Source organism: Panthera leo, chromosome E1, assembly GCF_018350215.1.
Source record: "Panthera leo isolate Ple1 chromosome E1, P.leo_Ple1_pat1.1, whole genome shotgun sequence".
NCBI lineage: Eukaryota > Metazoa > Chordata > Mammalia > Carnivora > Felidae > Panthera > Panthera leo.
Window position 1 is genome coordinate 38,847,837 of NC_056692.1, and position 16,419 is coordinate 38,864,255.

General features: G+C 42.8%; 1 protein-coding gene across 5 annotated transcripts in view; it reads left to right on the forward strand.

Moving 5' to 3' along the window:
* The first annotated feature begins 526 nt into the window (after positions 1-526).
* Positions 527-16,419, forward strand: part of WIPF2 (WAS/WASL interacting protein family member 2) — a 50,591-nt gene continuing 34,698 nt past the window's right edge. For 2 of the 5 annotated variants that reach the window (XM_042915610.1, XM_042915609.1), the window contains exon 1: positions 593-1,145. The gene's annotated coding sequence lies outside the window, so the exon portion shown is untranslated. The other 3 variants (XM_042915611.1, XM_042915608.1, XM_042915614.1) reach the window with 2 other exon arrangements.

A 16,419-nucleotide genomic window follows, 5' to 3' on the forward strand; every position in this document is an offset into this window, starting at 1 on the left:
CCCATTCATTACTTGATTTGAGCCTTCCAATAACCCCATAAAACAGTTGAGACAAGCACTATTAGTCCCATTTTACAGATAGGGTAGTTGAAGCCCAAGGGCACACAGCTAGTAAGCAGTGGAAACTGAGTCTCAATCCTATCCCCTTACTTTGGATTTAACACAAGGAAGGATGCCAGAGAGATGTAAAGAGCATTTTGAGGATATACGGCAATGGGGTTAGCTATAGTAGAAAAGAGCTTTTGTGAGTGGACTAGGGAGAGATCCTTAATCAGCTGGGAAGGAGTTAACAGCAGCTCCACCACGGAGGGCACAGGATTCCTCTCCCTGACCCAAGCAGCTGGAGGAGTCTGCAGCATCATCCCCCAGCCCCGGAAACTAGGGAACCCCTGGCCCGCGGAAGAGACGTGTTCACGGGTGTTCAGGTCAGGTGGCTATGACGTTAAGGATGACTTGTTGGCAGGGGCTTGCCTCTCTGTTGCTATGACAACAGGAGCTAGACTACTGGGCCCCAGCAAGGTTGAATGAAGAGGGTTCTTCCTTGACTCGAAATTAGGGAAGGACATTTATGGGGCAGGTGCGTGGGTGTGTGTGCGCGCGCGGTAAAATAAAAATGCAAAAGCTATGTTCAAGACGGTAGCTAAGTGGTTCTCCACCTCGGTAACATGTTGGATTTACCTGCGGAATTTAAAAGTCTCGATGCGCAGGACATACCCCAGACCAATTAAATCAGAATCTCTGGGCTTCACTCGCTGCTTAAGTCTTCGCAGACGATTCCAATTCCTGAAGTTGCAAACCCTGCTTTAAGGAGGCAGGCGGAATTTTCGCGACCTTCCCAAGATGGCGGCTACCCGACGGCTTCCGCCTTTACGTGCGCCGTTAGGGGGCGGGCTTTCCGATAGCGCGTGCGTGTAGTGTCTTTTCGCCCCCTGCTCCCTCCTCCTCTTTCCCCCGCCTCCATTTTGTTCGCGGACGCTGGGGACGGTGGGAGCAGATCCATTTCCGGGTTGGCAAAAGGGGCGGCGGCGGTGAGAGAGAGAGCTTGCTGGGGAGCTAGCCGGACGGGACGAAGCCGGAGCGGAGGTGGCGGAGGATTCGCTCCCGGGGCAGCTACAGCCCGGTCGAAAGGAGGCCGAGGAGGCTGGGTATGTCGCTGAGATGACCTGCGGACCTGAATGGGAGGGAGGGCCGGGGTGGGGGGCATTGGGGCGGGGCTTGGAGAGGACAGAGAGAGAGAGAGAGAGAGAGAGAGAGAGAGAGAGGGAGGAAGGGAGGGAGGGAGGGAGGGAGACAGAGAGGAGATTGGGGGAGGGGCCTGAGGGAGAGGGGGGTCCTGGGGGCGGAGTCTGAGGGGTGAGTGGAACGCGGGGCTGGGTCTGAAGAGCTTGGAGCGGGGCGTGGGCAATCTAAGTAGGGAGGAGTGGTCGGGAATTGGTGTGGGACGAGCGCAGACTGAAAATGGGAAGGAAGGTTACTGAGAGACAGGAAATAAGGAATCCTGAAGGGTGGGTAAGGTAAGTAAGACGGCAGCTGGGAGTGAGGAACAAGTAACCGTGCGCCTAAAGGGAGATGGGGAGGGCGGACTTGTTGTGAACAGGTAATTAACAGGATGCTGAGTGAGGAGGCCACTGTGACATTTTAGGGATTGAGTTGAGTGACAACCAATGGTTTAGGATGATTCGGGAAACTGCTTACACTAGAGGGTATCTTGAGAGCGTTGGTGGAAAAAGAATCAGAGTTGAGATAAAGGTATGAGAAGTACTGAGTTGCACATGGGAGCAACCTAGAGTTGAGGGTTCAGATTGGAGTGGTGTGAAGCAAGGGAAGATGGAAATCTTAAAGTGTTAGACGTGGGCAGCGTGTGGTGGTAAGTTACTGATCAGGAAGGAGAATTACTAAGAGAGAACGCACGGCTGAGGAGCTGGAAGAAGCTGGCCTGTACTGGAGTTTGTATTTTTAAAGGGATTTGAATAATCTGTTACTGCTTTGGGCTCCCCCAGGATCCACCTCCTTTTTCATGGTGCTGTTTTTACTCATTGTTTTCTGAATGATTTACGGAATATTTTGGTGGCTTTTGTCTCCTCCTACAAACCAAAAGAGAACCTTGGGGAATAAGGACTGTTCTAGCATACCTATGGATTTACTAAGTAATTTTGAGGCAAGTCATTAAACTGTCCTTTTTTTTTCCCCCCCTTTGAAAGACAGGTTTGGTTCTTCTCTGCTTCTGAAAGATTGTGTTAACTAAGTGGGACTTTTTTTTTAAAGTTTATTTATTTATTTTGAAGGGGAGGAGGGGCAGAGAGAGGGAGAGAGAATCCCAAGCAGGCTCCTCGCTGTCAGCACAGAGTCCAACACAGGGCTCGAAGTCACAAACTGTGAGATCATGACCTGAGCCAAAATCAGGGATCAGATGCTTAACCCATTGAGCCACCAGGTGCCCCTAAATGGGATCTTTAAAGTGGTTGCAAAGAAGTGATCTCTGACAACAAGATTGAGATATTGGTATTTAGAAGACCTGTTTTCTCAGTTTCTTTTCAGCCTTGCTGCGTTTGTTACGCCAGGGAATAGTTGGTTTTCCACGTTTGTTGTGCCAGGGAATATAGTTGGTTTTGATTTAATACATGTTCAGTTTTTTAACTTTTTTCCGAGTCAACTTTTAGTAGCCCAGAATTTCATATTACTTGTTACATTGTATTGGCTACCATCAAGATGGAGATAGGGAAGTTAGAGCTTGGGTTGAATGAGGTTGGTTGATGAGGAATGTGAGAGAATGCAGTGTTTTATTTTACCCTTGACAAACACTGACTTTCCTCAATGAACTCTGGGAATTCGCTGAAAAATAGTACTTTATTTAGTTGAGCCTTTTGCTTTGGTCCAGGCAGTTTGGCCCCGTTGGTGGGGAGGAGTGTGCTTGCGGACGGTTTCAGCTTCTTTATTGTTAATACTTTGAAATCTTGACTATTCCAATTTTTTCTTTGGGCATAATATTCTAAACACTTTGCTCATAGGTGAATTTATTTAATTTAGCTTAGAAGAAGTGTTCCTGAAAGTCTTGGCATTTCTGAGGTCTGACTTGGATTTGCTTAAGAGGGGGCAGTTTCCAAATCTACCTCATACTTGATATCCGTAGTGTTTACTTTAGTTGGTACTGATTAGTTATGTGATGTCAGCACAAAGGTGAAATGCAGGGCAAGGTGGAAGATGTTGATAACAGTGGAGTTTTCAGGTTTTATTAATTTTTTTTTAATGTTTATTTTTGACAGAGAGACAGAGCATGAGTGGGGGAGGGGCAGAGAGAGAGGGAGACAGAATCTGAAGCAGGCTTCAGGCTCTGAGTTGTCAGCACAAAGCCCGACGTGGGGCTCGAACTCACAGACTGCGAGATCATGACCTGAGCCCAAGTCAGACGCTCAACCGACTGAGCCACCCAGGCGCCCCTATTAATGGTTTTTAAGAAAGGAAGAGAGAAGTCCTGTCCCTGTTGAAGCGACAATTTCTTGACCTCTTCTTAGATTGGGAGAGTAACCTAGTGTACTTGTGTCTGTTTTCCTATTGCTCTGAAATTATTCTGAAAGTCTTGGGCTTGTTCAGGCTGTTCTCAAGCAAACTATAGTCTTCTTACCCCAGCAAGAGCAGGAAGAGCTTCAGGCTATGAAGTATATAGTACATACTTATTTGGGGGTAAAAATCAGCTTAATATTTTGCTGTTATTTCAACCACAGGGTGTCTCTTTGGTTTGTTTTTCAGAGGGTTTGGAAATAAGTTATGGGAGTTCAGAGCTCTGGGCAGGCTTTTGGTATAGCCTGCTCTTTAACATAATGATTTTCCATTCTTCCTATCCTGTCACATTTTTCCATTGCTCTACTTGAGCCAGTCCTAGGTAGAAAATGGCAAATAACACATTCTTTCCCTGTTCTTTTTAGTCTCTGGTTGATATGTTGTCTGTGTCACAGTTTGATACCATGAAAAATGACTGCTTTAAATGGAGAAGATGACAGTAGCTGAGCTGGGTTTTCTGGGCCAGAGAATGGACTCTGTCAGAGCAAAGAATAGTTGCAGAGACACAAACTGGGACCTTAAGCTGTGACTAACATTTTGGCAACATGCTTCCCTTTGCCAAATAACTTCTTTTCTTCTTGAGTGTGATTGTTGATCTCCTTCTCAAAGTAGGCTCTTGTTGCTACTGTGCTCCACACAACTCCCAAGCAGAAGTTGGCAGAGTTCCGGTTGACTGACTGTCTTTTGAGGGATATGTCCTGGATTAGAGTAGATGGGGTGTTCCTTGTCAAATTGGGGTTCATTGGCAGGTCCTGAGAGCTGCTCTGCAAGGAAATGGAGTCAGTATTCTTTACTGAATGTTCTTGCCCTCCTTTATGCTTCTTCTAAATTCAAACCTGTTTCTTATTCACTTGCTGATTAAGTGCAGAATCATTGCCTCTGCCTAGCTTTCAAAGTCCAGAGCACTGAAGAGAGAGAGAGAGAGAGAATTTCCCACCATTTTTTTTTTTTTTTTTTTTTTTTTTTTTTTTTTTTTGCTCCACTCTCCCTCTCAAGCCTTTTAGCCTAGGGAACCACAGGCTAAATTCATGAGTACTTCTTGGTATTATTATAGACAGGTATTAAACAAAATTTTTATTTAATGTTTACCTTTTTTTGAGAGAGAGCATGAGTGGAGAGGGGCAGGGAGAGAGGGAGACACAGAGTCTGAAGCAGGCTCTAGGCTGCAAGCTGTCAGCACAGAGCCCAGTGCGGGGCTCAAACTCAAAATCCGTGAGATCATGACTGGAGCCAGTCTGACACTTAACCGACTGAACCACCCAGGCACCCTATAAAGGGGGATTTTAAAATGGTGAGTAGAACTTTATGGAGAAAAACAATGTTGGTAGGGAAATCAGGTGATTCGTTTGCTGGTGTCTGTGTCAGTCTTAGATCTCAAGATTTTGACTTAATATGCAGAAAGAGCGTTTGGGGGCAAAGAAGTTATCAAATGGGAGAGCCAGGAATTGGCTTCTTACTTGCCATGTAACATGGCAAAGTTATGACAATTTAGAATGGCTGTACTGAGTACTTCGTTCTACTTAGTAAATACCATTTTGTTTTTCAGGGGATGATTAGTTGAAGATAACTGTGGCTCTAATAGGTCTTGGGATGGATTATGAAGATCATTTCTTGCAGTCGATGGCAATGGCCCTTGTAACATTGGAGATAATCCCGGAAAAAAAATCCTCTTTTTGGTGTCCCTGGATTCAGGTTCCTCTTGCCATTCTGAGTCCAGAGTATTCTGTACCTGATATGCAGGTTTGGGAAACTAACAGGTTCAGATCCAAAGGTTTTGACTCTGTTCCAGGGCTTTGATTGTGGTAACAAACAGGATTATTGGAGTTGTGTTTAATCTTGTCTCAGATATTTCTTTACTGAAGAATGTCTTAAAGTCTGGCACATCTGTTTATCTAAGGAATGTGTATAGATTTCCTTACCATTTTTAACTAGTTTTCAAAAAGTTCTTTAGTTTTGTGAACTTTGTGGATTCAGATTAAGCTCCATTTGGATTTTAAGGCCCCCTCGGTGAGAATATTTTGTTTTGGGTCAGTATTTATGATATTTCTTCCGTACAAATGTATCGACCTACTTTCTAAGCTAAAAAAAAATGCTGAATTCCCTTTTTTCTCTAATCCCTTTTTTCTGTCAGTAATCCCTTCTGACTGTGAAACCATTCTCCATGTATCTCGATCGGGACAATTAGTTGTAAAAAAGATGGAATTTTCTTCCAAAGTGGTACAATCTAGGAGGGCCTGGGTGGGTCAGTTGGTTAAGTGTCCAAGTTTGGCTCAAATCGTGATCTCAGAGTTGTGGGTTCAAGCCTCACATTGGGCTCTGTGCTGACAGCTCAGAGCCTGGAACCTGCTTCTGTGTCTCCTGTTCTGCCCCTCCCCCACTCACACTCTGTCTCTCTCTCTAAAAAATAAATAAACATTAAAAAAAATAATAAAGTGGTACAATCTAGTATGGAGTAGGATGTCTGAGATTTGTGGATAAGTGAATTGTCTTTCTTTTCACTCCCCGCCCCCCCCTGCACCCCCCCCCCCCCCCCCCCCTGCCCAGTGCTTAGCTTGTAAGCAGGATATTTGTCATCAAATCATTTAAACTTCATCACTGTCTTAGAAATGAGGATAGGACTGTCTTTAGCAAATTTTATTTATTTATAAGTTTTATTTCTATTTATTTTTCTTTAGTTCTTTATTTTTTTTAAGTAGGCTTCACACGCAGTGTGGATCCCAGTGCGGTCCTTGAACTCAGGAGGCTGAGATTAAGACCTGAGCTGAGATCAAGAGTCAGATACTTAACTGACTGAGCCACCCAGGCACCCCATTTTATTTTTTAGTAATCTCTATACCCGGCATGGGAGTTGAAATCACAACCTGAGATCAAGAGTTGCATGCTCCATGGGGCGCCTGGGTGGCGCAGTCGGTTAAGCGTCCGACTTCAGCCAGGTCACGATCTCGCGGTCCGTGAGTTCGAGCCCCGCGTCAGGCTCTGGGCTGATGGCTCAGAGCCTGGAGCCTGTTTCCGATTCTGTGTCTCCCTCTCTCTCTGCCCCTCCCCCGTTCATGCTCTGTCTCTCTCTGTCCCAAAAATAAATAAAAAACGTTGAAAAAAAAAAAAATTAAAAAAAAAAAAAAAAGAGTTTCATGCTCCTCTATTTTTTTTTTTTTTTATTTAAAAGTTTATTTATTTATTTTGAGAGAAAGAGACAGCATGAGCAGGGGAGGGGCAGAGAGCAAGGGAGAGAGATCGTGTGGAGCCTGCTTGGAAGTGTCTCTCTCTCTCTCTCTCTCTCTCTCTCTCTCTCTCCCCCTCCCCCTCTCTCTCCCTCTCTCTCTCCCTCTCTCTCCCTCTCTCTCCCTCTCTCTCCCTCTCTCTCCCTCTCTCCCCCCTCCCTCTCCCTCCCCCCTCCCTCCTCCTCCCCCTCCCTCCCTCCCTCCCTCTCGCTCTCTGCCCCTCCCCTGTGTGCACACACATACACTTTTTCTCTCTCAAAATAAACATTAAAAAAAAAATACATTTATATGGTTCAAAATTCAAAAGTTAAAAAAAGAGTGTACATTGAATAGTCTTTTATGCTTGTGTACTCGTGAGTCCAGTCTGTCTTCCCAGGGTCAACTGATGTTTTCAGTTTCTTAAGATCCTTTCCAGAGATAACATGTACATACATATAAAGCATATATATATTTCTTGCATTTTCTTTTAAACAAATGTAGCATGCTGTTAGTACTATTTGCATTTTTAAAAAACTTACTTTGGCAGTCATTCCATGAAAGCAATAGAGATTTGGCACCTGCTGTGTATTGGTAGACATTTTAAATATTTCCGCCTTTATGCTATTACCAGCTATGCCCTAGTGAGTAACCATAAGCATTTGGCCCTTTGTATATGTGACTATATCTGTAGGGTAAATTATAAGTAGAATTGCCAAAGCTGATGTGTTTTTAGCCCTGTTACTCATTTATTTGTCAAGAAGTTTTGAGCTCCTACTGTGTGACAGGCTCTGTGCTTTGCCAGTGAACAAAACTGACTGAGCCTTTGCAGTCATACAGTTATGGTCTGGTGGGGAAGACATCCATTAAACAATAATTAATTACTGTTTTGCTCTAAATACTGTGGAAGCAGCTAATGGGAAGCCTAACCCAGGTTGATTGGGAAACAGGGCAGTGAGGGAATGTCCCCAAGGAATTGACTTTTAAGGCTGACACCTAAGGGATGAGGGGCAGACCAAAGACTGTGCTAGGTGGACGGAATGGCATAGATGAAGATCCTGAGGAGGGGCCATGTTCTTTAACATGGCTATTTTGAAGAATTGAAGGAAGGAAGTTCCAGTGTGTCTGGAGCTTAGGAAATGAGAAGTAGAGAGGTAGGCAAGGCTTCAGGGAGTGTGAGGTCTCCAAAAAAACCAGATAAATGACAGTGAATTTTGAGCCCAGTCTTTACAGGAGAGATTTTTCTCAGTTCTTTTCACAGATATTAATTTACTAGTGTTGATGCTGAAATTGTCAATATTGTACAGAAATCTGATGCTTGTACAATGGAATATGTATTTTATAAGAACTTTTTTTTTTTAATTTTTAAATGTTTTTATTTATTTTTGAGACAGAGAGAGACAGAACATGAGTGGGGAAGGGGCAGAGAGAGGGAGACACAGAATCTGAAGCAGGCTCCAGGCTCTGAGCTGTCAGCACAGAGCCTGACGCGGGGCTCGAACTCACAGACTATGAGATCATGACCTGAGCTGAAGTCGGACGCTTAACCAACTGAGCCACCCAGGCGCCCCTATAAGAAGTTTTTTAGATAAAGGAGATTCTTTTAGTCTTGAGTCATTTTATTTTATTTTATTTTATTTTATTTTATTTTATTATTTATTTATTTAATTTTTTTTTTTTTTTACATTTATTTATTTTTGAGAGACAGAGTCAGTGAGAGCACAAGTGGGGGAGGTGTAGAGAGAGAAGGAAACACAGAATCCAAAGCAGGCTCCAGACTCCGAGCAAGCATTCAGCACAGAGTCCGACGCAGGGCTCAAACCCACGAACTGCGAGATCATGACCTGAGTTGAAGTCGGTCACCTAACCAACTGAGCCACCCAGGTGCCCCGTTATTACTTATTTTTTTTAATGTTTGTTTATTTTTGAGAGAGAGACAGAGTGTGAGCTAGAGAGGGGCAGAGAGAGCCAGAGACACAGAATTGGAAGCAGGCTCCAGGCTCTGAGCTGTCAGCACAGAGCGTGATGCAGGGCTCCAACTCATGAACTGTGAGATCATGACCTGAGTCGAAGTCAGATGCTCAACGGACTGAGCCACCCATGCGCCTCAGTCTTGAGTCTTGATTTTTAGGTCCGGCAAATTAAACTTGCATGGCTGGATTAGGTCTTAAAATTTTAGGATCTTGGAAATTGGTTTGGAGGTTAGTAATAATTGGGGAACCATTCTGAGAATATGGGGGATGGTGAATTTGGCCATACCACCCTGAACACACCCAATCTTGTCAGATTATGGGGATGATGAGATGGGTGGTTTGCCAGACCTGCTGCTTAGGAACAGAAAACCTGTTTACTTCTAGAGAATATTGACTGTTTTTTGTAAGCCTCATAGGGCTAGAGGGTGAGCACAGATGTTCTCATTATGAACTGGTGAATATAATACTCTGTTTGTACCCGTCCGTCATCTAGGCCATATGTCTTAATACGACACATAACTCTTATTGGACGTGAAAATGAATCGGTAGCCCAAGGGCCATTATAACTCTGAATATATGAAAGCATTTTTATCTGCAAGTATATTGACTTTTGTTCAGACATCACAATACTCTTGCTTAAAGCCCAGATGGTCCTGTTTGATTTAGTACCTTTTTTGTGTAATTGGATCAGCTTGCCCTGTTGTCATAACTTAAAGTAGACTCTTGGTTTAGCAGCCCAGCAGTAGTGAGCAAGGAATGAAAATGTGCAAATTTTTCTAGCATTTCAGCATGAAGCGTCTGTATATCTGATGGCTTCGGGGCATTAGAGTGAGAGAAGAGACGCCTCAACAATGAAAGTCACAGCTTTGTTATTAGATTATCTGTGGTGAGTCAGGGCCTAATATATTATCTTTGAAATGAGGCATGACACTTCTCTCCATGTGAAGTCTGAATCAACATTTTATGGAGCATCTGTTTAAGTTTTCTTTCAGGCCTTTTCTCATGGAGACTATCCTCACTGGATTTCCCTTACTCCTGACTCTTGTCTTTATAGGCTTTTTACTTGTATCTTTGGGATGTGTGGAATGAAGGCTGCTGGGACATGGAAGCTGAGGCCTAGTAACATGAGACACAGCTAGCCTAGCCTACAGTGAGAAGAGCCATTTTTTGTCATCTGTGGCTAGGTTACAGCCTAACCCGCTAATTAACAGTTTCCTAGAACTTGTAAAGATGTTTTGACCACAGATGTTGGGTGTTTCTAAAAAATTTTTTAATTAGTTGTGTTAAATTGAAAATAAGACCTAAAAAAGGAGCTAAGGTAATTGATTTTAAGATCTATCCCTTTGTTTTTATGCTTACCTTTGCAGTTAATTTTGGTCATGATTTCTTCTTGAGGCCTCGAGTTTCTTCACGTATTTGACCTGCGATAGAGTGAACTCTGGGATGGTGAACATTGTTAGGCCCAGGCTGTGGTGGAGATTGAGGTCACATTAGGCAGCCTGCTTTCATTAGAGTTGGATCTGAGATACAGGTTCTAGAATTAAGCATATAATGGCCTTTTAATTATTTGGTTGTTTGGGACTTTCTGCTGTTTTTAACTACATTGGCAACAGATCCAGTATGGACCTTATGGTTTGAAATTTTGGTCAGTCTGTGGTTTGATTTTGCTTATACAGTGGTAGGATTTTTTTGCCTTTTAGTAATTAAATGTTTGGATTTTTAAGTTGAAATAGTAAGAATACACAATTTAAATAGTCAAATAGTACTACAAGACTTATAATTAAAAGAACAGCTGCTCCATTTCTCCTTATTTGTCCTCATTTTTAGTACTTTCGGTGTTTTTGTTTTTCTAATGCATATTATTTCCATATTTTTACATGGTATGCCTGTACTGTCATTTCTTGGTTTTTCTAGTCTCAGATATTATCTATTGAATTTCTATGAAAGATGATTTTGTATTCTTTTTTAAAAGATTTTTTAAATTTTTATAATTAAAAAATTTTTTTTAATATTTGTTTTAGAACGGGGGAAGGGGAGAGAGAGAAAGGGCAACAGAGGATCCGAAGTGGGCTCTGTGGTGATAGCAGAGAGCCCAATGCGGGCCTGAACCCATAAACCATGAGATCATGACCTGAGCAGAAGTTGGATTCCCAGCCGACTGAGCCACCCAGGCACCCCTTTATATATTTCTTAAGTTTATTTACTTATTTTGAGAGAGAGAGAGAGAAAGAGCACATGAGCAGGAGAGGGGCAGAGAGAGAGGGAGAGAATCCTAAGCAGTCTCTGTGCTGTTAGCTCAGAGCCCAAGTGGGGCTCAACCTCTTGAACTGTTGAGATCATGATCTGAGCTAAAATCAAGAGTTGGTTGCTTAACTGACTGAGCCACCCAAGCACCCCAAGATTTTTTTTTAATGTTTATTTGTGTGTGTGTGTGTGTGTGTGTGTGAGAGAGAGAGAGAGAGAGAGCGCACGCGTGTATGTGTAGGGGAGGGGCAGAGAGGGAGGGAGACAAAGGATACAAAGCAGGCTCTGTGCTGTCAGTGCAGAGCCTGATGTGGGGCTTGAACTCGCAAATTGGGAGATCATGACCTGAGCTGAAATTGGACTCTTAACCCACTGAGCCACCCAGGTGCTCCACATTTTTTAAAGTGGACTCTACATCCAACATGGGGCTCAAACTTACAACCCTGAGATCAAAAGTTACATGTTCTACCAACTGAGCCAGCCAGAAATCCCTGATTTTGCATTCTTATACTGTTATCTATCCTCAACTCTTTCTGCTACTTTCCTAATACAGTCCCATCACAGTTTTTATTAAACCAATATTTTATATGTTTTTATGTATCAGGGTTCAATCAGAGAAACAAACCATTCTTGATATTTCAAAGAGGATATTAGATGCTTACACAACCATTGGAAGATCATGGGAACATAGGTCAGGGAAAGCCACTTTGCAGGGATTACAAACTGCTAACCATTAATAATCTTGGCTATCTTAAATACCAAAGCAGGCAGTTTGTAGAATATTGGAAACCTGCAAAACGACATGTCTGTCATTTGTTGGAGGCCACACACCTGCTCATTGCTACTAGAAAAGCAATAATGACATATACCTTTCTTACATCTTCTAGGGCTTGAGTGAATGAGTCTGTGCTGATGGAATTAATTAATTTATTTATAACATGGGGCTCAAACTCCCTACCCTGAGATCAAGAGTCGCATGCTCTTCCAACTGAGCCATGGGTCCAGTTGACCCATATGTACTGTTGGAATTTAAACCACAACGCCATTGAAAGGGCATTCTGGGAAATGTAGTTCCCAGGTTTTCAGCCTCCCTTTCCATCTTCCATGAGCCCAGAAAGCGAATACAGGTAAATGTAACCTAAAGAAGAAAAATTAACATCCAGTATAATGACTGTGTGTACTATGCTTATACAGTATTTCCTTATAGATTTTCCCTTTAAATATAATAATTACCATTCTTTTCTTTCCTTTTTTCCTTCCTTCTGCTTGATTTATTGAGTATCAATCACTAGTTCATCCCTAAACTCTGAGGAAAGTACAAATCTCTTTTCAGTACAGTTACATTAGTGGAGCCTCGTTGAGAGGCTTTATGAAAAAGGGTTCATTGGAGGTGGTGCATTTTTTTTGAGACTTGCCTGTTTCTGCCTGCACATTGGTTGGAAGTTTGGATGTAAAATGTTGTTAGAGATGGTATTTGGAAACTTTAAGCCTTGTTTTGTGGTCTTATGACTTTCAGTGGTAGACTGTGAAGTTTGATGCTATTCTGATTCTGGATTTTTTGTATGGGATTTGTTTTTTCTCTGAAAGATTTTAGGATGTTGTCTTTACCCCAGGTATTCTGAAATACAGTGATACATGACTGTATACCTTGGTGTGACTATTTAAAAATTCATCATGATTGACATTCATTGGGCCTTTTCAGTCTGAAGCTTATTTGCATCTATTCTGGGAAATTTCTTGTATTATATATTAAAAAAAATTTTTTTTTTTTTAACGTTTATTTATCTTTGAGACAGAGAGAGACAGAGCATGAACAGGGGAGGGGCAGAGGGAGAGGGAGACACAGAATCCGAAACAGGCTCCAGGCTCTGAGCTGTCAGCCCAGAGCCCAACGTGGGGCTTGAACTCACGGACCGTGAGATCATGACCTGAGCCAAAGTTGGCCGCCCAACCGACCAAGCCACCCAGGCGCCCCTTGTATTATATTTTTGATAATGTATTCTTTGGTAGTGATTTCTGTCCTTTCTATTTCTGGGAACCCTTATTATCCAGATGGTGAAATTCCAACACTGGTCCTCTTAATTTTTTTTTCCTCATGAATTTGTCTGTTTTTCCTTCCTCATTCAGTTTTCAGATATTCTGAGTTTTTTCTTCCAACTCTTCTATGATATTTTTAATATTTGCTATTGGCATTTTAAACTTCCATAAGCTCTTTTTGTTCCAGAACTTTATTATTATTATTTAACATTTGTTCATTTTTTTTTTATTTTTTTTATTTTTTTGTTTTATTTTTGGGACAGAGAGAGACAGAGCATGAACGGGGGAGGGTCAGAGAGAGAGGGAGACACAGAATCGGAAACAGGCTCCAGGCTCCGAGCCATCAGCCCAGAGCCTGACGCGGGGCTCGAACTCACGGACCGCGAGATCGTGACCTGGCTGAAGTCGGACGCTTAACCGACTGCGCCACCCAGGCGCCCCTATTTTTTTTATTTTTGAGACAGAGAGAGAGCATGAACGGGGGAGGGGCAGAGAGAGAGGGAGACACAGAATGGGAAGCAGGCTCCAGGCTCTGAGCCATCAGCCCAGAGCCCGACGCGGGGCTCGAACTCATGGACCGCGAGATCGTGACCTGAGCTGAAGTCTGACGCTCAACCGACTGAGCCACCCAGGCGCCCCCTAACATTTGTTCATTTTTGAGAGAGAGAGAGTGCAAGCAGAGGAGGGGCAGAGAGAGAGGGAGGCGCAGAATCTGAAGCGTGCTCCAGGCTCTGACCTGTCAGCACAGAGCCTGTTGTGGGGCTCGAACCCACGGACCGTGAGATCATGACCTAAGCCGAACTGACTGAGCCACCCAGGTGCCCCAGAACTTTATATGTAAGTATTTTCACACATTGTCAGGAATTCTGTTTTGTTACTTTGATTCTTGTCTTTCCTGTAAGAGATTTTCTTCAAATGTCTGGTAATTTTTGGCTGTTTATTTTTAAGAATGAGGCACTAAAAAGCTCTCAGTGTGGAACCCTGGCTCATCAAGTGGTAGGCATCACTGTAGGGTGAATTGGCAACTGGTCATTTTCCTTGGAGAGGACTCTTCCAATCTCCTGCGTAGAGAGGATGAGCCCAGCAGTAGGTGTTTTGGAACCAAATTGGGGAAGAGAGCTGAGGAACGGGGACAGGTCTCATTGCTGAGTGGAAGACTTTCACTTGAACTCCCTTTTTACAGTATGGCACTCCTGCTCTAAGCTGTAACTGCTCCCTTGGTTCAGAGGCTTTCTGCCTGGCAGCATGGGCAAGGGAAAGAGGGTACTTCTTTCTTTTTTTTTGAGAGAGAAGTCGCAAGTGAGTGAGGGGCAGAGAGAGAAGCAAGGCTCACCTGAAGCAGGGCATGAGCTCACCCCAAGCAGAGTTCAAACTCACGAATTGTGAGATCATGACCTGAGCCCAAGTCGGATGCTTAACTGAGCTACCCAGGTGCCCAGAGGGGAATCCCTTTCCTTTACAGACTTTCAATCAGTTCTCCTGTTTTAGCCCCTCCAAGGCCCCTTTGTCCAGAGGTACCAGGTGCCTTTGGTTTCTGAGCTTTTTCTGAGATTCTGTGGTGGGAATCTACTTTCTGCTGCAAGTATTTAACTTTTTCCTTCCTTTGAAGTTACTTGTCACTAGTGCATGTGCCTTCCAGCTTCCAAAATTTTGTTGACATCCTTCTGCTGTTGCATCCTTTCCCATTTTCTTCATTTTTTTTTTTTTTTTCAGGTTTAGGTCTTAAAAAAAAACACCTCTTGTCGTTTTAATGGTGTTTCATGAGGGAACACTGATAAATGCAGGCAACACGTTTATGTTGACCCAGCTTATTCATCAGCTTTTCCTTGCTGATTTCCGTTCAGACACAATAGTGTTGGTGTAGTTGATTATTAATACTCTTTCAGAACAATGTTTTTCAGACTTCCCTAATACCAAGTATTACTTAAGGTGCTTGTTAAATATACAGATCACCAGATCTTTCTGCTGAAATATTTCTGATTTTAGTAGGTCTGGATTAGGGTCCAGGAGTGTGTGTGTGGCTGTGTGTGTGTGTGTGTGTGTGTGTGTGTGTGTGTGGTGGGTGGTGGGTGTGTATTTTAAACAAATGCCCTAAGATGTGTCTTATCTTCAGGTAAATTTGGAAACTCTGTTTTAGAAGAACCTTTTAAACAATTTATTGCTCCCAAGTCTCTAAGGCAAACTTCTCAGGCTCCACCTAGTATTGCTTTTGTATTCAGACTGTGTTTTAGTCTGTCTGGCTTTGGTCTGGATTTCTAAATTAGAATGTGTGTCCTTCATCTGATTAACTCCTCTCTTCTCTGGTTAAATGCTGGCTGATGTTAATGGCTTTGGCCTTGTGTGACTCCCATTTTTTTTTTTTTTTTTTTTAGCTAGCACTTCTAGACCCATTGGTTCTTGGCCTGTGTGGATGAGGAGGAAATATTAGTTATGAACATTGAGCTACTCTCTGCATAATTTCGCTGTCCAAATCCAGGAATCTGTTAATTTTTTTTTTGGTGAAGTGGAAAATTGACAAGGTTTTGAAAATAGATGTACTAATGATCTGCCTTGGACTAATGCAGAATCATTTTTGGAGATGTTAAAGGATGTGATTTGAAGTTTGTAACTTTGATAATATGAAAGGGCACGTTCTCTTCTCCTTTTTGTATTATGGATCCCTAAGGCCTAGAAAGGAAAAATGGTTGAACCATTTACTGCCAGTCTGTAAGGCATCTGGAAATGAGATGTTTGCAGCTGCTCTTTGGTTGCTGTGAATTGCTTGGCAGTCAGGAACCAACTAGTACATGTCTTATAAAGCAGAGGCCAAGTTTAGGATCCTAGTTCTTGGTTCTTGGAAATCTTGTGGCTGTTATTAGCTAAAATACAGCCTGAGAAAGTCATGTTGGCTCTGACATAGAGCTGATGTAAATCCTAAGATGAACAACTCCAGAGAAACAGCTCTAATATGTTTTGCAAGTTCCTCTGAAACAGTTTTGGTGAATGAAGCCACAAAAACAGTTCTAAATCTAAAGTGTTATTGTTTGCTTAGATTATTGATCTCTGGCTATGTTACAAAACACTACTTTGAACTACTGATTTATTGCAGTTGACTGTTTTCTATATATGTTCCCCTACCTTTCCAATACTTTAGTGTTTTCAGGTTAACAGGATTTTTCTCTTTGCTTTGAGGGGTGTAGTAGGTTCTGGTGAGGTCATTCCCTGACCTCTGTTTAGGATAATTTTCAGACATTTCATTTACCCTTGATCTTGCATTAGTTAATCTATAGCCATCTCTTTTATGGAGCCATTCTTTGCTGTTGTGGTTATTTAATTGAACACAAGAGCAGACTTCTCATTGATTTGTCATCATTTTAGATGAGAGGGCTTGGCTCCTGGGTTGCCCTGTATCTGGGAATAACCCGTGGCAC